Source organism: Leuresthes tenuis, unplaced genomic scaffold, assembly GCF_036924035.1.
Source record: "Leuresthes tenuis unplaced genomic scaffold, fLeuTen1.0.hap1 SCAF_8, whole genome shotgun sequence".
Taxonomy (NCBI): domain Eukaryota; kingdom Metazoa; phylum Chordata; class Actinopteri; order Atheriniformes; family Atherinopsidae; genus Leuresthes; species Leuresthes tenuis.
Window position 1 is genome coordinate 11,625,699 of NW_027325362.1, and position 24,528 is coordinate 11,650,226.

The window sequence follows — 24,528 nt, forward strand, 5'->3', positions numbered from 1 at the left end:
TCTTATCATAAGTTTATGACCAGAAAAACATTAACTGGTCTTCGGTAAAGTTAATACTGCAACTGTCTGTCATTGTAGCCCCATAATAAACTTGCATTTTTATCATTTTTATATACCATATGCAAATGACAGTTTCATTCACTATTCACTGATATAATTGATTAAGTCTTTCTTTGATTTTTTTTATATTTTCAAAGTTATCTCAACTGATGTTGATAAATCAGAAACAGATATAATCACACAAAGTATCAAAAACTGACTTTAAAACTACAAAAACTGACAGTGTCTTTGTAATTTTCCAATCAACATGCATATGATCAAATGATGGAGAAAATAAAATTACATTTGCTGTCACATCTGTGATGAAACGCATTTCATAGCAAGTGCATGAAATATATCAAGCAGCACAAGGAAATTAAATGATGTCTGATATGGTTGAAAGTAAACATCAAAAAGGGCTGGTTAATCATTTTCATATGACAAGATACCACGCGATAAATAAACTCCAATGAATCCTTTGTTACCACACAAAAGCAAGCTATTCACGGTGTTGCAGCTCCTCTGAAAGTAATTATGTTTTATCATTCAGAGACATTGTAAATCCATCAATGTGATTGTTCTGGTGGGAAATTTACACTGAAGAGACACTTCCTTACTGTAAGTTTTAGTGCCTCCTTTCACCACTTGGTGAAAGAACAAAATAAATGGAGGAGAATGACGTTAATTTCTGATGTGCACTTTATCTTCATCAACAGTACATGTAGAGTTACACTGACATAGCAGCTTAACAAGAGGTTACAAGAAATGATTAACTGAGGGAGATTGAACAGGATGCAGACTTACTAATGTTGTCAAAACGGTCTTTGTTCTTTGTGACTCTGCATTGTTTTCATGTGCATGCATTCACTTGGATACCTGCATATACAACTATATATGTGACGCTGTATAAGATGTAAATAAAAGTCTAATCAATCAACATTCTGTTCACAATAAAACATAGAAAATGGACGTTTGAAGTGAAATATTTATTATTACCTTCCTATATACATTACTATTTCATGAATAATATTAGCTCATGTTGTGGTCATGTTGTGGTTAATTGGTGCAACTAATTAGGTCAATTGGCAACAGGTCAGCAACAATGTTGTATTTAAAAAGAGCACCTTAAAGAGACAGAGTCTCACAGAAGTAAAGATGTATAGGGTCAGCAATCTGCATCTACAATTTGTCAAGCTATTTTAGACTAAAACTCGACAATGCAAAACTATGAATACTTTGACTATGCCATGATCTACGGTACATAATATCATCAAAAGATTCAGAGGATTCAGAGAAAAGATTCTAAAGACATCTCTGTGCACAAGGAACAGTACTGAAGATCAGTATTGAATGCCTGTGATCTTAAGAGGCCTCGGGTGTCACTGCATTGAAAACAGACATGATTCTGTCATGGAAATCACTGTATAGGCTCCGGAACACAATCAGAAACCATTCTCAAAAGAGAACAAGCCATATGTGAACATGATACAGAAATGCTGCTGTATTTTTTAAAAGTACCAAGACAAAGTGGAAAACGATTCTGTGGTAGGACAAATAAAATGTTTTTAGCTATTTACGGAAATCATGGACACTATGCCTCTGAACAAAAGGGTTGCTCAGTGCTCGGTTCAAAAGTCTGCTCTAATGGTATTGGGGGGTGCATTAGTGCCTATGGAACTCTCCACTTGTACATCCGGAAAGGGACCATCAATGCTGAAACAACTAAAATCCTAACTCAGAAAAAGATGGAGCAAGACTCCTCTTCCAAAGGTCTAGCAAATTGTGTCTATAGTTCACAGATGTATATGGACTGTTGCAAAAAATGTTCACAATGGTGAACAAAGCCGAATATTTATTTCTGAGCTTTGCAAATTACGGCATTTTATTTAAATTTTACACAGCTTCCTAATATGTTGAAATTGGGATTATGTCAGTTTGTATCTGTGTGTGTGTATGTTCCCTGGTATGTGATTGGTATAAGACAGAAAAAGAGTAGATTATTAAAAAAAGAGTATTAGGGTTTGTCAGCCTGTATTCACCTTTCCAACGAGACATATCTGCTTGTATATTACAGAGAGTATGCACATACAGACACAAAGAGACACAAAAGCAGAAAGAACAGATAACAATAGCACGTTATATTTTTCAGGATTCCTGCCATGTGTTTCACCTTGCAGTCTGTCCGTGGTAACCTACCCCTCAGCTCTTACTGTAGAGGAAATTACATATATTTAGATACAACTGTCAGTTTTGGAAAACAACTCGGGCCAAAAGCTGCTAGTGTCAATTCACTCACTGCAATGTTTCAGAGCCAGATGGTAAAGAAAGGCAAAAAGGCACAAAAAGGAGACAAGCACTATGTCATTATGCAAGAACAATATGGTATGCTGCGTCATGAATTTACACACAGTTGTTGTGGAATAGCAAGTGGATGAATTTTATTGGGATGCTGCTATGTGTTCTGGAACATAGCTTAGTATGCATTTTGATTTATCGAGTTGTTTGTTGAAGCAGTTCCACGGATAAAAGAATTTGTTCGAAGCTGATTCGCATGATATCATACTATTTCACACTCAGAAACACCAATCTCACACCAGTGAAAAGGTAATCACATCTGCAGGAAGTCTCCTTTAAAGCGCATGCAGTCATGTAACGCATGTAAAACAGCTAAATGGTAATTCACAAAAAAGGGAATCAAGAAAAGCTCCTCAATGACTTATTATTGTTGGAAGTTAGATGCACAAAGAGAGTGAGAGCTGACTGAGTGAGAGATTGTTGTGACACATAGATGTGTTCATGGATAGTCGAAAAAGATTCTCCTTTTTTCTCAATGTCTTTCTCCTCCTCCAAACCCTCCTCCTCACAGCATGCTATCTCTGCTAATGACCTGAGGTCCTTCCCTGATTTGGCCTCAGCTATCCAAAGGATTATGAATAATGCATTGACTCTAAAATTGCAAAAGTAATCCTCTTAAATCTCCTTATGTACCCTGGCAGACCACGTTGTCTGTACCAATTGCCCTTCAGTTCTTCAAACTGAAATGCTGCATGTGTGAAAAAGAAAAAAACATCTTTAGCAACAGTATCGTGATTGATTATCATCACCACAATGTTGTAGAAACATGACTGTTTATAAAGGATTTCAATGGGGGTTTGATTTTACTGTCCATGCAATAGTGGGTCTGCAACACTGCTGACTCATGATTTATTCCCTGTTGAAAAGCAGAGCAAAAGAGACAGCTTTGCTTGGATTGCTAAGTATCTATGTCAACTCGCATCATGACAATAATTACTGAATTGTATTTGTAGGATATTTACATAAGATAAAACAGTCTAGCCATTCTTGATTAATGGTTAGGTGACTGTCATGGCCCAAAACTCTTCAAAGATCAATAAACACTGAATATTTCAGAAACATGAGAAATTCTTCACTATTTCAGTTCACTGTGATAAAACATCTGTGCACTGAAATATAAATGCATCCTCAATATATACCATGTTGCTGCTGTGCTTATCCCTCCATGCATTCTACTGTGCACTGTATCCACTTTGTATGAATAATTTTTACTCACTATTTGCATTAATTACTGAGCGTGACATTGCACCAACTTTGCTCCCATAAGCACAATTAAAAGGATGCACAGTACATCCCACAGTACATTGTATGCCTATGTCCTGTCTATGAGACTGTGTCCTTGGCCCTATGTATTGCTACAGAACTGGACATGTGTAGAGGACAGGTTTTGTCTTTTTACTCTTCATATTGCAGCAATATCTTTGTCAATACTCCTCAATACCTGTATATTGAGAGCGATGCCAGGTGGTTTAAGAACTCCACAGTCAAAAAGACACACATGCCGTATGTATCCCAGCTGTCGCAGAGAACCATGTGTATCCTAGCTGCAGGCTACACCTGTGAAAGTTTGTTTCATGACTTTATTAGTTCTAAACATTTATCACTGAGCAGCAATTTCTGCCATAAAGGAGTGGTGGGAGTTTTAAAGAAACTTCCATCTCAGTATCTATTGGCCGAGAATGCTGGCTGTGAAATGGTTCCTCGGGAGTAGAAAGTTTGGAGAGGTTGATAGGAAAAAGGCCATTTTGTACGTGTTGTGTGGTGTGTGTGCGTGTGTTGTTTTTTTTTTTTCTCAAAAAGTCTCTTTCTATATAAAATACTGAATAAAGTAAACCTTTTATCACTGATACATCTGACATCTATAGTGCTTAACGCTAAGAAGCTTATTGATTAATAAGGGGTTGAGCTATTGGCATACGTGTGTACTCAGTTGATTAACTCATATGGCATGTCAATAAGAATTTAACAAGTGAAACAGATGCTTCAATGGAATATCCAACTATGTGAGTGGCACCTTAAAAGTACATGCCATCTTTGTTTCCCATAAAATTAGTAGGAAATGAATGCGTGGAAAAGAAAGTGTCAGAGAGAGACAGAGGGGGTTGGGGGTAGGGGCGTGTGTGTGTGGCTGTGACCAAATACAAGTGCAGCTCTGTATGTGATGCAGTACCCCAGAGCCCTCTTGATCAAACATGTCATTACTCATTATAAGACTGAATCCACCTTTAATCAAATTTGGCCTTGGGGAGCGCATGGCATCTTGCATATCATATAGTTTACAGTACTTAATACAATGGGTGTTTTCCTACTGAGGAAGAGCATTCTGGTAGTGTAAAACAGTGAAATATGTAATAGTCTATCAGTGAGCACTCATCAATATTCTTCTCTATCTAGCTCAGATAATTCTCAACAAGCAGTCTTGATAATAAGCCTCGGCCTCACTGGGTAAATATTGCATGTCTGTCAAAGGCAGCAAAGATGCACATCATGAAAGGAGATATTAATCAAAGTCAGATGACATCACCACTCATCTTCATTTTGCAAATGTGAAGAAAAATATTCAACTTGTTTTCCTGGTTACTCTTTACATCTTCAAATGGCTGGATGCAGATATGCTCCCTCCCTAATCTAACCATTACTAATGAATGCAGGGTTCATATACATGCATTCAACATAAAGACTTTGACACTAATTGCTCTATCAGAATCGATGCTTTTGATATTTACTTTCATTCAATTATCATTTTAGGAAGCTATTGTCAAATCAACCCCCCACTCTTCGTGCAATACCTGTGTGCAACTCCAAAAATGAATGAAAAGAAGTCCAAGTCTTACCTTGAGAAACAGATCAGAGGTGCAATGGACAAGAAAGCACAGATCCCCTGTCGATCCAGTGTTCATCCATGTATTCAGTGGGTGCCAGGGTACCGTCCAGTCTCTGGAGCAGCTCTCACAAGCTGCGGGAGTATTGAGAGACAGGCAGCCAGTGCAGTGACAGCTGGAGTAGTTGTGGTACATCCGGCAAAGATTCAGGTTATCAGGATAGGAGAGGAAAAAAGCAGACAGACATCGTCTCAAAACCTCATGAGGTCCTCACTGATATCCCTCTTCTTCCTCTCACTTCATTCTCTCCCCCACTTCTCCCTTATACATCTCATTCAAGCATCACTGACACTCATTCGCTCTTGTCCCTGCACTCACCGGGAACAGGCACTTACACACGCAGCGGAGATCTCCATCTCGCGGTGCTGCTGCTGTTGCTGCAATCCCTGTGCATTCGTGATTGAGTGTGCGTGCGTATATGTGTGTGAGAAAGGCAGGGAGAGTGTGGGCTGGTGGGTGGACGGAAGGAGGAGGAGGAGTGAGGGGTAGTACGCATCTGCTGGGGAAAGTCCAGAGTTGGTGAGCTGCATCGTCGGCAGAGACCCCCTTAACTTGCCCTCCACAGGCTTGCTCCCTTGACACTGAGCTGTTATATAATCTGAAGGGCTTCGGGAGACGGTAGAGAGGGGGAGCTGTGAAATAATAATGCATTGTGCTTTTAATTGGATGCCTCTTGCGCTCCTTTTACTTTCGTACATCTGACACATTGTTTATTAGAAGCAGTGAAGGGGTGGTGAATGGAGCAAAGAGAAAAAGAAGTGGCTCCATGGTTTCACCAAGGGGGAACAGGGGGAGACGAAAAGCCAACAGGGCAGCAGTGTTAATGACAACATGAGACAGGAGAAAAAAATTTGATGACGAGAGGGAGTAATTGAGACAGCGAAACAGAGAAAAATACACAGAGGTAAATGTTCTTCACCGGAAAAGGGGGAATATTGATTTAACAGGAGTCTTACATTTCTTATTTTTCTTCACATTTCTAAAAAGCTAGTGTGTCAATGGCTCAAATACTGCCAGATCAAAGACAAGGGACTCCAGGGTTTATGAGGGAGAATTCTGTGTATTTGCAGTGATGCAATAACAGGCTTCCTTGTAAAACACACACATACACACATGCACGCACAAAAATATCTACAATAATATAAAAGCTTAAGTTGTGGCTGGTTATTGTCCAATAAATAATTGTCTTGCAAAACCAGATTTGCCCTGCATCTGAGCTGAATTTCTACATTACTTTGCAAATGTTTCAGGTATGTAGACTGTGTGAGAGGGATTTTGCAGCCCAATAAGCCCAATATATTCGGTGGTTATAAAATCAGGTTCCAGTACCAAATGACCCTTTCCTGCAATCACCTGCAACACCCATCCCTAGCCCTACTCCTGGTCAACCATGTCTGACAGCTGTGAAATGCCCACTGACATATGCAGAGCCTTGACTTCAACATCATTGAAAAATTCTGGAAATACTTGACGAGACAACTCAATGTGGACAGAAATTTAACATGAAAAAAAGAGAAAAGTCATCATGGAGCACAGAGAGCTTGATGCTCAAGGGCAAGAAAAACAGTCCACAATTGATAGCTCCTCCCTCTAGCATGTGAGTTATGAAAATGGACCTTGACGCACTGAACAAAAAATAGTGTACGGTCCAATGAGTTCTGTTTTCTTTCAAAACACATGGAAAGCTGAGAATGTCGGTTCTATTTATTTGTTGAAGTGAAAGCATCATGCAGACTTCAGTGCAGGAGGAAGATAATCCGATGGAATGAACCTCAACTAATCTGATAAATAGCTGCTAGCAATGGTGCAAGTTGGTTTAGCTAAGTCTTCCTGAAGCGAGTCAGGACAAGAGCAAAAAATAAATAGATAAATAATATAAAGTAAATAGATCTTTTCAATTGACAAAACAGCTCTTGTTTTGACAAAGAAGAACTCTTCAATTTCTGAAATAACTAATGCTTTCATAAATGGGATGGGTGCACAGTGGATGCCTCATTAGACCATGCTCAGTATAGGATTCTACATATCTTCAAACATTCCTTCTAGCATTTTCACCCGTTAACTGTATGGTACCCGTTAACTTCCATCTATTTTATTTTAGGAATGGATGTCATAGCAGCAGACACATTGGTCATCTTTTGTCTGGGACAGCAAAAAAGGATTGCTTGAAGCCGGGCAAGATGGATTCAAAGGTGTTACCCTCGCTACCACATTTCCAAGATGTCAGTCTGATCGAGCGTCTGTGGCTTGTGCCAATCGCTGGTGGCTGCAGCTCATAAATATTAGCACTTAGACATCAGCTGCAAAGATCTTGAGCCAAATGCAGGACACCTTTTAGAGTGTAATAAGCAGTTTTTTGTCTGTTTTGTTATTATTCACAACTGCTGTGTAAATGGATTTCTTTAACTCGTCTTTGATTAACTTTCATTTATCAGAATTAGAGACAAACATGTAAGATAGAGATGTCATATGATGATTCCTACACAGAACCAAAGCTTTATCTCTTTGTCTGATGTACACAACCTGAGGCTGAAATGAAACAAATACTTTTTCTCTCCCTTCTAAAAGGGTTAGCAAGAGTGGCAGCCAGTGTGCTGATCTGCTGACTGCTGTCTTATTGATTTAATTGTTTGTATTCCTCCCACTTCCGCAGGTTCATAGACCTATGACGAGCTACTGACTGTGCCCACAGCATGCATGGAAATTCACCCTGCCCCAAACCACAACCCCCTTCAGCCCCAACACCAGGTTAATCTCACTGTGCTTAATGACTGGAACAACACAGAGTTGACAAGTACGAAAAGCCCTCTCTCAACCACTTTCCACAATCCCCTCTCTACTCCTATCTCTATTGACCTGCCGATGGCTGTAAGGGGAATGTCCAGATTTATGCAAAAGAGCCCTCACTACTTGGTGATGACTGTCAGCTTAGTCATTTATTACAGTCAGATCCATTACGACAACTTGAGCTTTTCGGCCACAGTAGAGATTCTAAAGTGGTTATAATCAATTGATGTGAACGGCATGGGGGAAGTGAAAATATGTGAATGGGAAAACAGAGAATGTTGCATAAAAGATTGAGGTTTAGACACAAACACTTTCCTATTTTTTCCTGATAATTTCCTGATCTTCAATCTCTACTGAATTCCTGTAAATCTCAAAGGTGATGAAAGTGTGCTCTGTCAAATGTTTTTCTCACAATCACAGAAGATCCCTTGGTGAAAGAAACATGATGTATTAGCATATAGAACAGTCAAAGTAGTAAATATAAATTTTATCTTTTATTTAAATTATTCATGAGGATTTTCCTACTGTATGCAGTAAACAAATGGGAATCAGAGCAAGTACTGTCTCTGGATATCGGCACAAATATAAATAGAAAGACTTTATCACATCCTCACAGTATCTCCTGAAAAAAAACTACTTTTTGGTGGAGTGTGTGCGGAGCCTGCAGAAAGCTGAAAAGCCTAAACAAATTTGCTTTAAAGATATGGTACAAATTGATTATATCTGATGACATTACAACAGATGGTATTCTTTTTAGTCATGCTAGTAGGGTGGCTGAAGGAATGGGGATATCTCACAGTTGGACCTCCATTTTGGTGTGTTGTTAAATATATGCAACTGTTGGGTGAATTGCCGTGACAGTGTGTAAAGACATGCCCTAAGGATAAGTCCTACAGACTCACAACACCAGCACCACAGGCTGCCTGACATTATCTTTAGTTTTGTCAAGTATTTCAGTTTGGTGATTTGGAACAGCTATCTACTGTTTCTTGATATTTCACAACATTATTATGCAAAATGTATCCACATCTACACCATGGAGAGGTACATGCATGGTTACCAGATCTTCAAAAGACTTGTGTTACCTACAACCACAAGATTACTTTGCAGTTTTCTAGTGAAATGTTTGCACCATTGTTGAATAGTTTCATATTTGGTACGGAAATATCAGTATTATAGTCTGATCCATTTTAGTAATAGAACTACTTTTCATCTCACTTAACTCTAAAGCGTCATCTGTACTTTGAATTAAGGGCTATTCAGGACATTTTAACCAAAAAAAAAAAGCTAAATTAGGAAGTTAAACAAGAAATAAAAGCTGCTTTAAAATAGGTAAAAATCAATAAAATTAATAAATTCAATTAATCTTTTACATATTACCAAATTCAACTTTATCAAGGATGATAGAGATACAGCGAATCTCCAATGCGCTCCACCATTCATCACATTAAATATATTTTTAACCCAATAATAGGTTTTCCTGAATGAAAGAATAAAATAAAGAATGATTAGATAAATAAACCAAAATATATCCATACCAAACTTGATTTCCTTTCACTGACATTTATCTATCTTTATGTAAATATGTAATAAAATCTCAAAAAAGCCTAACCAGGACCACAGAAACTTCTTTTGTCGTATTGGACTAAGATTCCCATGAGGAATACTGGTCCAGAGAAGGTTGATATTAATACCAGAAAAGCCGTAAAGAGGTGACAAAAGCGATTGCAAAGACACACACAGACACTCTCAAGAACTGCGTGCCTCGTTGAACACAGATGGTGGTCATTCTCCTGTCATGTTAAATGATAGTGTCCTTGTTATGGTGATAGTAGATCTTAATGTAGTGACTTCAGTTCTATTTTGAAACTCTTTTGACTAAACTGCCCTCAATTGCATCCCTACAAATAGTATTAATAACACAGCCCCATAAATCACTATTAATGTCTCTGGAAAATTGGCCTAACCATCTGTACAAACTCCCACAGAGAAGCCAACGTTTATGCTGTTTAATTTGTTTCCATTACACAACGCTGGTATGTAAACACAATCGATTAATATAGACTTTTTTTCATAATTCATTATTTCCTTGTTGGCTGCAGATAATTATTGGGAAACGATTCACCATTGTGTTTAAACACACTGACAAATCAGTGGTTTCAGTCTCTCCTAGCCCACTGCAGTGATTTGACTCAGTTGTAACTATAAAGGAAGAAGTGTCTGTGCCTGTGTTATTGTGCCTATTCTCCAATTTTTATGACAACCGTTCATTCTATCTTATTCACACTTGGCAGATGCATTGCGGGGAACCCAAAGACACACTGCGTTGAGTGTGAAGTTTTCTGTTTCGACAAAAAGCCTCCGAGGCATAATCGGCCCATTCCACACAAGCGCATAACCAAAAACTTTACAATAAATAAAAGCTCTTCCCACTGAAACTCAGACCTCCTTGTTCTCTGTATGTTCTCCATTGCTTGTGACAAATCTCTCCTTTTGTGGTCCCTATTTGTTTGAAGAGTTTGTAATTTAGTTGCAGTCGTATTCAAATGTATTTGCATCTGCACTCTGTCCAGCCCTTCTGAGACCACATTCAAATGCAGCACAGCTGGCTTGGGAACATACAACAACATGCTTTTGCTGGATCAAAAAACAACAGGCAATATAAATTAGAATGCATTTTCTAAAAAGAGGGACATTTTAAATATGTAAGCTTATACATAAGTTTTTTCTTTATAATTCCCTCAGAAGATGTTATTGTTGAGTTTGCATGTTCTCCCTGTGTGGGTTCTCCACCTTCCTCGCGCCATCCAAAAACATGCATGTGAGGTTAATTGGTGATAAATCGACCCTGGAGTGAATGTCAGCATGAATGGTTCTTTGTCTCTGTGTGGCCCTGTGAGGGACTGGCAATTCGTCCAGGTTGTACCCCGCCTCTCGCCCAATGACAACTGGGATAGGCTCCAGACCCCTGTAAACCTGAATTGGGTGAAGCATGTATAGAAAATGGATGGATTTATGTTATTGTCTGCACATCACTATAAATTTATATAATTCTAAGACGGATTTGTTGACATTTTTTTTCCTTGAAAACTTGATTTATTTATTTTTTGTAATATTTCTAATAAATAAACTTGCCAATCTGGTTAAATTTCTTGCATTACCACTTTGTCACTATAACTATAATAAAACACCGTTGTTTTTTTTCTTTTACATTTTTTAAATTACCATTATTTGAAACAAAGTGATGTGGAATATGTGGAATTTGCATATTTGCATATTTTCCACTTGTGGCAGAACTCCTTTCAACATAGTTCAGTCTCATCAGAAAATCTTTATAAGGGTTATTTATCCACATCTTCAAAATGTAGAATAGTCACATTGCATGGTTAAACGTTGTGAGATAGCAACATATCCCTAACCTGTTGCTTTGTGTAGGGTAGTGCACAAGTGAAATGACAGGAACTGTGCACCAAGAGAAGTAATTTGTTACGCATAGCAGACACATGCCTCCATCTAGCCCTCCCCCCTCTTTAGAGGCATTTCTTGCCAAACCAACTGTACTGAATGTGTACATTGTCATGTAATGAGACATCACCATTAAATTTGTGATGGATATAGCAAGACATCTAATTTCAAGATGTTTCATGTAGTGAAACATGAGCCGTATCTCTGTATTTTAAAAGGCAAAGAAGATAGGAAAACAATCATTGGGCACATTAAGCCTTTATCATAAAACTGCAGCATTTTGTGCTGTGAACAAGAGGAGCTATAACTAGTTATGTCAGGACTGGACTGCAACACATTACATGCATGCGGTTTGACAACTTTAAAATAGATAATTAAACAAAGCTTCAAGCTCAAGATATCAGTACGCAGAAAAAACTGGTCAGGAAGTATGCCTTCCTCTATACTTTAAACAAAATCCCATAAGCTCATCAGCACGTGCTTAACCCTCTCATTACAGTTTAACACAAGCTTGCTCAACAGTGTGATGAGCAACAGAATGTGGAGCTAAATTAACAACACTTGATTAACAGAAATGTAACCTGAAATTCACTGGAAAGACAGGAGTCAAAATAAGGTAATCACAGCAAGGTAGACTTAACAAAAAGGGATTGGCAAAGGAAGAAACCAGGAGCAAAGCAGTTGTCAAGGATACAGGAGCAAACAACACTCACGGAGGCTAGAGGCAAAAAGGCACAAGGCAAAAAGGAAATTCTTTGGTCATACACTTACTGTTGATAACACGAGGAAGCAAAGCTGGGAAGCTAATTACCAGAAACACAGACACTCCTGGGAGTTTATACACCAGGGTGGTAATGGCTGATTGCAAACAAGTGTGTGTATAGTGGAAGAGAGCAGTGTAGTCAGCCGAACACAAAACAGTAGTGAAAGCTAACACAGGCCAAAAGGAACAGAAAGGAGCAAGGTCAAAATATATTTTAAAAATGCATTAAAGCTGTCTAAAATGAGAGAAAATAGAAAAAAGTAGAACAAAATTGAAAACATGACAGGCTGACTTTTAAGACTTTTAAGGAGGGGATATTTTCTGATATCTCTTCTCTTTGACTGATTATTGCTGTCAAATTTAGTTTAACATCACTCTAAGCATCATCAATAAAAGTCTTTTCCGTCGACCATCAATTTAATTTAATTTAAAGGAGACTAATAACACTGACATCAGTTTTAATTACAGTAATTATATCATAGCAATATGATATAAGGTATGCTATAACTTATAGTTCTATGTATCAAAGGTTGTGTAGGTACTATTACCACAGTTTTGCCACTACACAGCATTTGGGACTGATCTCAAACCAACTACATGCAACCGTCATGTAATGCATTTCTGAAGAAGTTCTTGTTATTTCGCGCATTTATGTGAAATTAGGTTGCCTCTTAGATTATGAGTACTTACCCACAAATAATCTCAGTGATACAAATAACACAAAACCAAGAGAAAAGAAAAAAAGAAAAAGAAAATCCAAAGTGTTAAAGATTAATTAACCAGTCCCCAGCTTTACTAATAACAGTTATACTGCATTGCTGCGACTTAGGCCTGTGGTATTGTTAAATTACTTTTAAGTCTCTGCATTAGTGCTGACAGCCTGCTGTCCACATATCCTAGAGAGTAACAGTTGTGGTCTCTTGGGTACTTCCTCTTCCATCATTAAATACATAATGGCCCAGATTTTGTTTGCACCCAGTCTGTGTCAACACCAACTGCAGGCTGTGGTCGACAGCACACTTCAAAGTGAGAAATGATCTCTGTGCCTCAGTGATGCGGATGTGCTCGGTTTCTTGTCTCTTTGCATTCAAGACTTCAAACCGGAAGATGTTTGTTTCCGAGGCAGCCCATCTAGTTGCAATTGATAAGATATTTTGAGACATGCACTAGTTTTGCAGCAGTTTTATTTTATCAAAAAATGATGTCGCACAGAAGAACAGAATGTATTATGTGGAATTAGTGAGAGGAAATGTTCTGTGAAAGGGATGAGCATCTAACTAAATTTAATAGGCTAGATGAGAAAAATATTTATCATACTTGCAGTTGGAACTTTGATTTAGCTATGTTAATATATGAATTCCACAAAACGACACTGAACTGCCCATAGCTTGTGACTCATCAGATATGGCTTAGAAATGTTCTTATGTGTGAAAATGTCATCTATGCTCATCCAAATCATATCATTATTACTCATCAGCTCCTCCATCTAAACTCATTTGCTATATTTCCAGTGGTAACTATCTCCATTATCCATTTAGTAAACTAGGCATAATCACATGGCTGTAGATTGTTGGTACAATATGCCAAGGGCTTAACCTTTGGTAAAGTACAAGCTCAGAGAAGCTGTGTGAAAGAGAGCAATATCTAATTATCCTCACATAGCTTTCTGTGTCTTTAGCCTCCCAGGTCACATCATGGTTTTGAAACTATATTTCATATTATTCAAGACAACGCTTGCATTTTCCATTCACTGTTTGGAGAGCTGTACCTCATTTTAATGTAATATGTTTCAGAAATGAGGTGTTGACACCTCAAGTTCTACCTGATTTTCTTTTGAACAGCTCAGAAAAAAAGGTAAACCTTTCATAAAAAAAACTCTATTTGAATGTCTTCACAGACTTTTAAAATAGATTGGATGTTTTACAAATAAAGTGAATAAAATCACTTTATTTGTATTTGTAGCGTGACATGCTTCCAGCTGCACTTCATATATTTCAGCTGAAACAGCATTGACAACACGTCTTAATGATATGCTTATGTTTTATACTATTTATCGTGAACCTGCATGCTACTGAGACATTCTGTGGAGCTCTAGTAAATACGATGACGGTTTTAGAGACATTTCATTTGTTTTGTTTAAGAAGGGTAATTAGGGCCTTGTTATAAGTTATGAAATGGATAACAGCTAAATCCAGAAGTTAATTCAAGTTGTCGTTTCACCTGAATGCCAAAAATATGTATCTATTTAACACAGAGAATGTATAGGATATGTAAATACAATATGAAATATAATCCTAAATCAAGATCTCGTGTGACCACCTTTTGCCTCGAATACAGCACCATTTTTGTGAAGTTCACATTCACAAAACAGTTCAAGGAACTGTTCTGTGCATTTAGGCTGTCACAGTTTCATCCATCTCTTCATATTGTCCCAGGCTAACAAGATGAAGGAGCTATACCATCTGTTCTTGCTCTTGTTGTCACTGAGGATAGTTATTTATGACTGAAGGTTGCATGTGTATAATCCAGTTGTTGTATAGCAAAAAATAAATAAATAAAGGCACACAAAAGCATTTTTTAAATGCTTGAGTTGCTGTCATCTGGAATTAAATTGACGGAAAGTGTTGTGTGACATTTTGCCAACATTCTAATTTTTCTGTGAATGAAGAGAAGAAACTTGTGTCATGTCGCCATTGAAATAATGCAATATTCAAACACCATATGGCAGCTTGTTTCATGTAAATGCTTAATTTGATACGTGATTACCTGTAGCTAGCTAGATATTAAGACATGGTTAGCATCAGACACACACACTCACACCAATGCACACCTTCATGTTGTATTTTTTTTTTTTCTCAACAGTGGATAGGCCTAGAATGATGCAGAGGACACATCGGGAATATTGTTGGTGCAAAAGTATGTGTTTGACAAGGATATAGCTGCAGTGGCCTAACATAAGCCCAGACCTGAACCCGATTGAAATTTCATGTTAACAGCTAATTTTTCAATGCACTTGGTAGTTATTTCACCATTTAAAATACCTATTCCCCACTGGTTGTCAGGGACTAACCTACATCTCCTTCTACTTGTGAAGGGAACTACATCTGTATCAATGCGCCCCTTCTGCAGACAAACAGACGCATGGTGGTTAGTTTAATGGTACGAGAATGAGCTGAGCAAAAGCGTAGTCATGTGTGGAGCTTTTTAAATCTGAAAAAAAAAACGACACCACATGTGACGTAGGGTTAGAGTCCATCTCGACTTTCTACAGGTCAGTTGCCACAATTTAAAATTATATGCAGGATAATTTTGTTTTAATTTCTCCTATCATCATTTCTTATCTTTATTAAACTGAAAATGCTCTATAAATAAAGAATAAGAAAGATCACTTGAGTTTTGAAACACTCAATTTTTAGAATTCCCTTCTTTTAAGACATTAAGCTTTAGTAAAAAAAGTGTCGGTATCAATGTCAGTATCAACAAAATTACCTTTGGTTTTACTTGGTATTGGATAGGAATGAAATTAGTGGTATCACATCACTACCGTAGAGCTTTAAGAGAGCTCTGCAAAAAGAGAGTTACTGTATGATGTCATATCGAAAACAACTGCTTCAAGTTAGTTTTTCACAGACTGCTTTGGCGTTATGACTGCTGAACTGTTGCCTCCGAGTTTTCTGTCCATGTTGTTGACTAAGAGCGTTCAGCTGTGTTATCTGTCATCAACTCAGTTTTTATAAATCTACAAACAAAACATCTCAGTGCATTCATGGCAATCGCTGAAGATTCCAATCATGTCTCATTCTCTGCTGCACTTCCAACTTTTTATTAGTTTACCAACTCACTCATTCATTTTCCATATTTGCTTTATACAGTTTTGGGGCATGGAGGATTTGGAGCCTATCCCAGGTGCCATTGGGAAAAAGGCCAGGCACAGTCCAAACAGGTCCATTTCAGAGCCAATACAGAGACACACAGAAAACCACCGTTCATGTTCACACCTACTTCTGTGGTCCATTTAGAATTACCAATCGATCCCTCACCAAAATCATAAAGCTGTCATCTGTATATTCACATATTAGGCTTGTTCTTTTTCAGATGCATTTTTCTGTGGCTTTAAGTGTGCCAACTACCTGCTTGAGTTAATGCATAATTAGGAATATAAACTTATCATACAATATAACCTCAGCAGTTCTAAATGTCATACATTTTTTAACTGAATTAGACAATGAGTAACACTGAAGTCCTTTTTATGATCTATCTTTGGCTGTTGAACATGCAATATTAAAGCAAAGATTGATCAGCATATTCAAACATTTAGTGGAATAACTGAAAATTTGCCAAGGTTCAAATATCACCATATGAAGGTAGAGGGTATTACTGGATCTCTGGATTCTAGAGATGTCATGTGCATGCATATTTGCAATGATCAACTATTCTCTGTTTTGACTTGCAATGACCGATGATTATTTATTTAGATATTTTATATCTCTTTAGTTTTCAACTTTATAAAAATCTTTATTTAAAAAAAAATAAATCGTTTAGGTTTTTTGTGTGTCTATCTCGCTGTATGAACCCACACACTCGGCCGAGTTGAAAGTGGCCACTCTAAACAATAGTAATGTTTCCATCGGACACACTGGGGCATTCCAGATGTGTCCCAAAATCGGTTTAGAGCTCCACTCCTCTAAAATTAGCTGCTTTGTTTTTGATGAGAACTGCTTTAACAAGCACAGAGTTACAGCCAGGAATCTACTAATCTAATTAAAGATTTTAATCTCTGAAATCGTACCTTCTGAAATGCTAACATGAAAGATGAATTAACTCAATTTTCTTGGTTCTGGTTTAGGTTGTCTAACCTTGCAACTGACTTTTTAATTCCTGTTTTTTCATTGGCCTTGCCTTTGTCTCAACTAGTCAGTTTATTCATGATGGTTTAGATTGTCTTCACTTCAACACAAACACACCTATGGACACACTTACATCAACATTAATGCAAGCAGCTGTGTATACTATGTGTATCACACCCACACAGACTTCCAAACACAAATGACCTATAACTTTGTGTTTAGTCCAGCAGAAGCAGAAAATGAATGAGCATCATAGTAATTCATGAATTTATCAACTGCTTCAGGGTTGAACCCCTCGTCAGTCATGTCACACTTTCATTTTTGCTTAGAAATGGCATTTGGATGGCTGCATCTTCTGGAATACTTTGTCATAGAAACACTGATCAAGGAAGCCTCGTCCAATTGCAGCATATTGCATTGAGGACTTAATAATGGCAGTACGGAATCACTCCTCAAATAATCTGTCTCAATTCCAACACCCTTGAGATGAAGCTGCAGCTTTGTACTACTGGAGGGAAGCTGTCAGATCTGTCAGGTGCAATAGTGGAAGTGCTTACTCATCACTGGGTTTACACAATGTACTCTTGTGCAGCCACCAGTGATTTCTACAGACTGGACAAATACTGCTTGTTGAATGTTTCAGACTTTCATTGGATTCCGATAACTTATTTTTGCCAAAGCAGGGACATTTTGGGCAAGCCAAATGTATATACCAAATGTATATATCTAATTTTGTTTGTTGTTACAAACAAAATTAGATATATGTTTCAAATAAAGGTACATAAGAGAAGCTACTTGCTGTATCTTGAGACAAGATAAAATAAATAAACCCCTTTTTTTCTATTTTCCTTCAGCTACCATGACTCAGCAGAATCTTCAAATCTTTTTTTTTGGGAGGGGTAGGCAGGGACATTGATTTAATGGAAAGCTAAACCCTGAATCCAAAAGGGAATCATTTTTGTTAACATAGATTTAAAATACTGGCTGTAGGCTAAGCTAAAGACCTGTCTCTAATTGAATGGAGGTTATTGTAGCTGTGTGACACGTCGTCTGTAAATTAGGTATTCTGTGGCACAAGAGACCGGAGGTTCCCAAATTATATAAACACAAAAGCAGTATGTGTCCTAGTGTCTGACGTGTTACTTATACACATGGTGTATTCATAATCAAATACTGTTTTCATAGCATTAGATGATGTGTTAGAGAGTATGACTCAAACAAGAGAAAGAGCACAGTAAAGAGTCTTCGGAGGTTTAAGGTTTCCGAGACTTTCATGAGTTTAAAGAAGCGCTGACATTGTAGATCAGAGTATTGCTAAAAGAGGCTCACATAAACACAACACAGTAGAGATTTTAAAGAAGCTTGAGAAATGCATCTTCTACCTCCTAACATTACCTGAAGGTGTCAGAGAGGCCATTTCATCTGTTAAAGTGATACTTTAGCAATGATAGATTACTTAGAGAAAGTTCTATATTTGAACAGCAGACAATTCATGATTGTAAAATTTCAACCCCTCAGGTGTAAAACTGTATAAAACTGTCAGACTCTTTGACTCAAGGATGTGAGTCTGCAACAGGTGTGTGTAAGTATAGCTTTAAACTAAAGATAAATACTGATTTGCTTCCAGTTTAAACAGAACACTTTTAAATGTGCTTATTGCAGTTGGTAATGACACCACAAGGGATGATGGGAATTGAGGGGTTAAAAATAAACATTAATTAAAAATGTTTGCATCTCAATTGAAAACTGGTGTGGCATTCATCATATAGACTGACATATAGGCTATTGTCAAAAATGTTTCTTATCTGGAAGGATAAACTAATTCAAATTACAGATCCAGATCATTTTCCATGCACTGGAAATTCCATGCCTCTGCAAAATGCTGCTTTTGTCTTCGCTAAAAATCCATCCATCCATTTTTTATACCCACCTTATCTAACTCAGGTTCGAACAACCATCCACGTTCACACTCACTGATTAGGACAATTTAGTCACCAATTAATCTGAGATGCATATTTTTGGAGGAGAACTCACACATACAATATGCTAAATATATGTCAAGTTAAACAGCCATAAAACAAAACAGTCAATAACACCTGACAGATTATTAAAAATATGCACAATCACCATTTAAAAGAACAGCAACCATGCAGTCTTTTTTTGAAAGGCAGTGGATGAGGACTTCTGCGACCGTGCTTTATCTGTATCAGATATAGTACAGCAAACAATAGTGATTTGAATTAAAATATTTGCATGCATACAATAGATAATTTGATAAGGACCACGAAAAGCTGGTCATCAGAGAAGGGGGAGGGGCGGCGTAGAGTTTGAATATTGAGCACATTCTTAGTCTCTCCTGGCTGATACTCATAATGTTGTTCCTGGTTGTTTGAATTAAAAGGACTGTAACAGCTGTGTGCAACAAAGAATGGAGACAGAAGCTCTGACTCTGGCTGCTATACCCACAGCTGACAAATCACAACAGGAAGCAGAAGTGAATGTTTGTTTCACAATATTATAAAAATGTTTTATCACAGATCTTTCTTTTAATCCTTCTTTGAAATGTTGGTTCTGGGCTTTGAACTTATTTAATCATTAGACAGCAGTTCTGACAGAGTAAACTGGTTTATTTAGAGGCAAAGGTAGAAGTAAAACTTTGCTTAACGAAGACTAGCACATAGGCACAACAAGAATATTCTGAGCTGAAGCTAAAGTCAACGTGTATGTGTCACAATTGCTTTAATTGCATTGAAGTTCACCAGAGTGACCAATGAGTATATGGATATATGCATCAAAAACTGCACTTCAGCTGAAAAATTGAGTGATTGCACTTAAAACCCCAAATATCTCCTCTCAACATCCCTGAAGTAGCTAGTGTTACTATGTAGCTAGTACCCTTGGGATCTGAATTAACTAAATGTTGCGCCACAACTTCCAATAAATGTTAAACTAAACTGAAAATGTGAAAAACTGTCACTTGTTGTATGTGTTTGAGAAAATTTAAGAGGATCAGACAGTTAAGAGGATGCAGCCAACCCAACTAACCTACTTTTTACCCTCTGGACCACTATACTTTTCTCCAGACTGAAAAATGTCAGCCAAGTGGGTCAACCAACCAATAGACAGCTCCATGCCTAGATTTACATTTTCTGTTGCATGAAATTGTGTCCTCTGCATTTATTTTATAGCTAACTTTTCCTTCCCTTGCATTTCAAAGTGACAGGGTTAGTTGGAAAAATGACGGGCAGAAAATGCCATTGTCACCGGTGCCAAGAGCAGGCATTTATGTTTGTACATCAACTTTGTTGTCAAAGGAGATTCATTTCCCTGTGAGGGACAGAATTATACGGTGAAAGTATGGTATACTGCAATCCAGGGGAACTACTGAGGTCTCACTGTTGTATGCTCATAACATCATACCATCAATATTTAATTCATAACATGATGTTTAAGCCAAAAGTTTCCACATAAAGGCTCACTGATTAACACATTTGTTTAATATGTGTTCTATGGTGAACTATTTCTTGGCTTGGCACAATGACTTCTTGGCACTTTTGGTGGTTGCTTGCAATTTTATATGACAATAAGATTTTTTTTTTTCCTGCATGTAACTATTCTTCTGTGCTTCATACCACGTTGCTGACATTTTCTAAAGGTGTTTATTCAAACACGAGGGTGGCTGAAATATAATTTTCTGAGATCAGAAAAAAATTTAGAAAGGCAACTTGGGTCTTATCTTTCTTGTGGGATGAAATTAGACAGATTTTCAAGAAAAATCCGTCGAGGGCGGCAGTGATCAAAATCTTTGAGGGAACATGAGAGTGGGGAGATGGTGCTTTTGCAAAGCAGGTAATAATAGTCCACAATCCTGCAGCAGTAGGTAGGAGGGGGATTAAACAAAAACAGTTCGTTAAGACCTCGATCTCCTCTAGTCCTGTAAGACTAAAATGAATGCGTACACAGGCTCCCGATCAGTGCTTTCTACATACTTTGTAAGCAGAAGTTGTCTCAGTGATGATCAGTATGCTTCTCTTACAAGCTATTCAGCAAGCAAACACACAAACAGTACAGACATCTTTCTCTTCCCACTCTGATCAGTTGTCAACATATTTGTACTTTTTGGAGATCTATTAATTTATTCAGCAGATGTGAGGATGAGAGCTGCTGGAAAATCCCTTGTCGCAGCATTCGCATGTGACCCATCAGGCCAGCCCAGAAATGCTGCAGCTGCTCTAATTGCCTCTCACCATGATTTCCCGTTTGCAGAATTCCATATACCTACACCCACTCATAGGGAATTAAATGCTTACAGAATATAATAAATATATAAGAATATAATAAAAAGAATATAATAAGAAATATTTGATGTGAATATAGAATCATTTTGTAGCATGAATATCTGCCCATCTTTTTTTTCACTTTAAAGGCTGTATCATAACTCTTATTGGTTTACATTCATATATAAAGCCTATGTTTTTTTCTAAATGATAGGGTCTAGTCTTAGCCAAAAATGCTATCTTAAATCATAGAGAATATAAATGTAAATAGCTAATCTAACTTTAAACGGGCTCTTTACTTGGAAACACAGTGTCCATTTTCTGCTGCACTTCCTACTCCCACAGCTGCCCTGGAGTGAATGAAAGACAACATTTTCATTTTGTGTGTGTTGAGTAATAGCTGACTGAGCATGCCATCCTAATTGTTCCTGTCAGGCTTGTAAATCATTAAACTCTTCCCTCCTCTCCATCGCAGGCAACCTCTTCGTGCATAATTCTATTAGCTGCAACACTATCAAACAGAAAGGAGCAATAACACATTCAGGGGGCCGAACATATTTTCTCAGTTTGCAGAGAACCCTAAAGGATAGCCTGCTAAAATGTATCAATTGTGCTTGTATAAGTAACTTTGTATAAAATAAAACCGCTTTTATAAAAATTTCTAATCAAAATGACCCTATATTTTTGTTTGTACATACTCTCAAACGCTGTTCCATGGCAGGAACGAATTACAACTCACATGTTGTTTTCTATATCAGAACAGACATAGTTCTTTAGTGTTTCCTTTAACAAGCCACAAAATCCAACATGTGACAACTGTTTTTCACTTATGTTTTATAGTCTGTCGGCTACACAGTAACATTTTACTAAAACTTTTTTTTAATCTCTTCCTGGTTGGGTTCAGGAAATGATATCACTTCGTTGGGGTTTGAAAATGATCATAAGTAAAATTAAAACGTATTACTTTTAAAGCTTTACTGTTACCGCCATGGATGCCATTTATACTATTCACATGCAGTTACTCTTTGGACTGAAAGCCTGTAAGTATTTGTCAACTGTAATTATTGTTAGTTTTTGCATGTGAACTGAGCTATGAAGATCCCCAACCTATGGGGTAGAATTTAGGAGGTGGACAGTCTGTGTTTATTTGGCTCAAATATGTGCCTCTATCCCTTTACTTCTTACTTGTCCAGTTTTTTATGTTTTTACTGCAAAAAACACGATCGTGCAACTTTGATGAGTTATTGGATATCGAATATTCGACTGTGGAGGTGGATTCATGAATGAAGGAATGATAAAGTCAAGTGGTTGGAAGAGATTTTTTTTGTTTTGGCATGAAGACTACAGTGCCAGTAGTGAGTCCCATGCTGTTTTTTCAGTTTTACTCTTGATAGATTTCTTGCCAGGTTTAGGTACCAAAAATGGTTTGGTTATGAAGAGAAATCATTAGGTCTAAGCAACAAAACAACTTTTTAAATTGTGTCACCACTGTGCTTGATTAGGGTTATACAAATCTAATTGTTTAGCTTATTAAACCTTAAATCAAACCCTAATGTTAACCCTACTGAAGACCTACTCAGGCAACAATATATGAGCATGCGACTAAGAAACTTAACAAACTGAAGCAAAAAGCCTGGATTTGAGTGGGGGATTGCTCTTGTGTCTATAGATCGGTTCTCTCAGACTTGACACAATTATTACACTGCCTATAAAAAGATCTGAATATTTGAGTTTATGGGGGGGTTTCACAATGTCATGATCCTTCTCCGGCTCCAGATATTTGCTATTCTCAACCTACAATGTGATCAGTTGATGCAATCTCATTCTGATCAGCAGTCAGGAAATTAAGCTAAAGTCTGGGCTGCCTCAGACTGTTTAGGTCAGTTTTTCTCCTGTTAAGAGCTCTAAACACTTAAGCAATTAACTTTTTTTTTCATTTGGACAACCAGGATGGATGTTAATCTTCTCATTACAGCTTTCCTTTTCTAATTTTTTATAGTTGTGGCAAGACTGTATCTACTTTATAGCATTATACTGAATGGGAGACAGACTTAAAAAGCTCCTCTTGCCATCTCCTGGAGACAGACTTGTATAGCAAAAGAACAAAATGACTCAATTTCAAGTCCATTTGAAACAAATGTAGAGAAAGATATTGGATACTTGGGCTGATGTTCTTGAAATGGGTAAGTGTTGTAGTTGCTGGCCTAAAACTCATGGTGATCTTCAGACTTACAAGAAAGGTTACTGGCAAATACTACATAAGCTCAGAGTCTGAGTTGTTTGTTCCACATAGTTAAAGCATAAACACTTTTTTTTTTTGCATTAACATAGAGCCGAGGCCTCCTGAGAGGAATAGAGAAAGAATTATACTCCTTTCATAATCTACTAAATTGTTTTAACATACTTTTGACACAGATTAATACTAATATAATCTATTGTAGTTACAAAGGCCCTAGGTAACAACAGAATGAAATCCCATTTTTTAGATGACAAGCTAAACCGGAAACAACCACTTCCCTATCAACTAATATGAATAACTTCCCTCAAAAAGCAAAGCAATTCATAATGTTATGTATTGTTGGATTTGTCTCTATGCTACCTGCCCTAAAATGGCACTACATAAGTAAAATTAGACTATGTTGAATTTGAGAATTATGATCGTTATAAAATATGTCGCCTCTGCCAGAAAAATTGCTCACAGTATGTAGATTGATTTTGACTTTTGAAGGTAACGTCATTTTTTTTGTTGGTCTTTCAGTTTGTTTCAAACTCTTTGTTGCTGTCACAGTTCATGTTTTGACATTTATGTTTTCAGTTTCTTTGTTAGGTGTTCAGGTTCTTGTCACGTTAGGATCACTCACGTCACCTGTTTCATTGTTCACAGCTGCACCTCATTCACTAATCACTCCCTCCACAGCATTTAGTCTCCTGGTTTCCTTTCACTCATTGAAGATTCCTCACCAACCCTTCAAGTCTTGTTTCCTGCCTCATAGTAAATATTCATAGTCTTGTTCCTTTATTTGTTCATAGTTGTTCATAGTCTTGTCTCGTTCTTCATAGTCTTGTTTACTATTTAATTCACAGTTTAAGCATTTTTTGAATCTGGCTCTGCC

The 24,528-nt window shown here is 37.4% G+C and overlaps 2 protein-coding genes across 2 annotated transcripts in view; one reads left to right on the plus strand and one right to left on the minus strand.

Moving 5' to 3' along the window:
* The window catches only part of insyn2ab (inhibitory synaptic factor 2Ab), a 29,788-nt gene extending 24,453 nt beyond the window's left edge, over window positions 1–5,335 (minus strand). The window contains exon 1 of the mRNA XM_072390351.1: window positions 5,229–5,335. The gene's annotated coding sequence lies outside the window, so the exon portion shown is untranslated. The remainder of the gene's footprint in view (window positions 1–5,228) is intronic.
* Window positions 1–24,528, plus strand: part of edrf1 (erythroid differentiation regulatory factor 1) — a 447,039-nt gene that overhangs the window by 175,789 nt on the left and 246,722 nt on the right. The window lies entirely within an intron of this gene.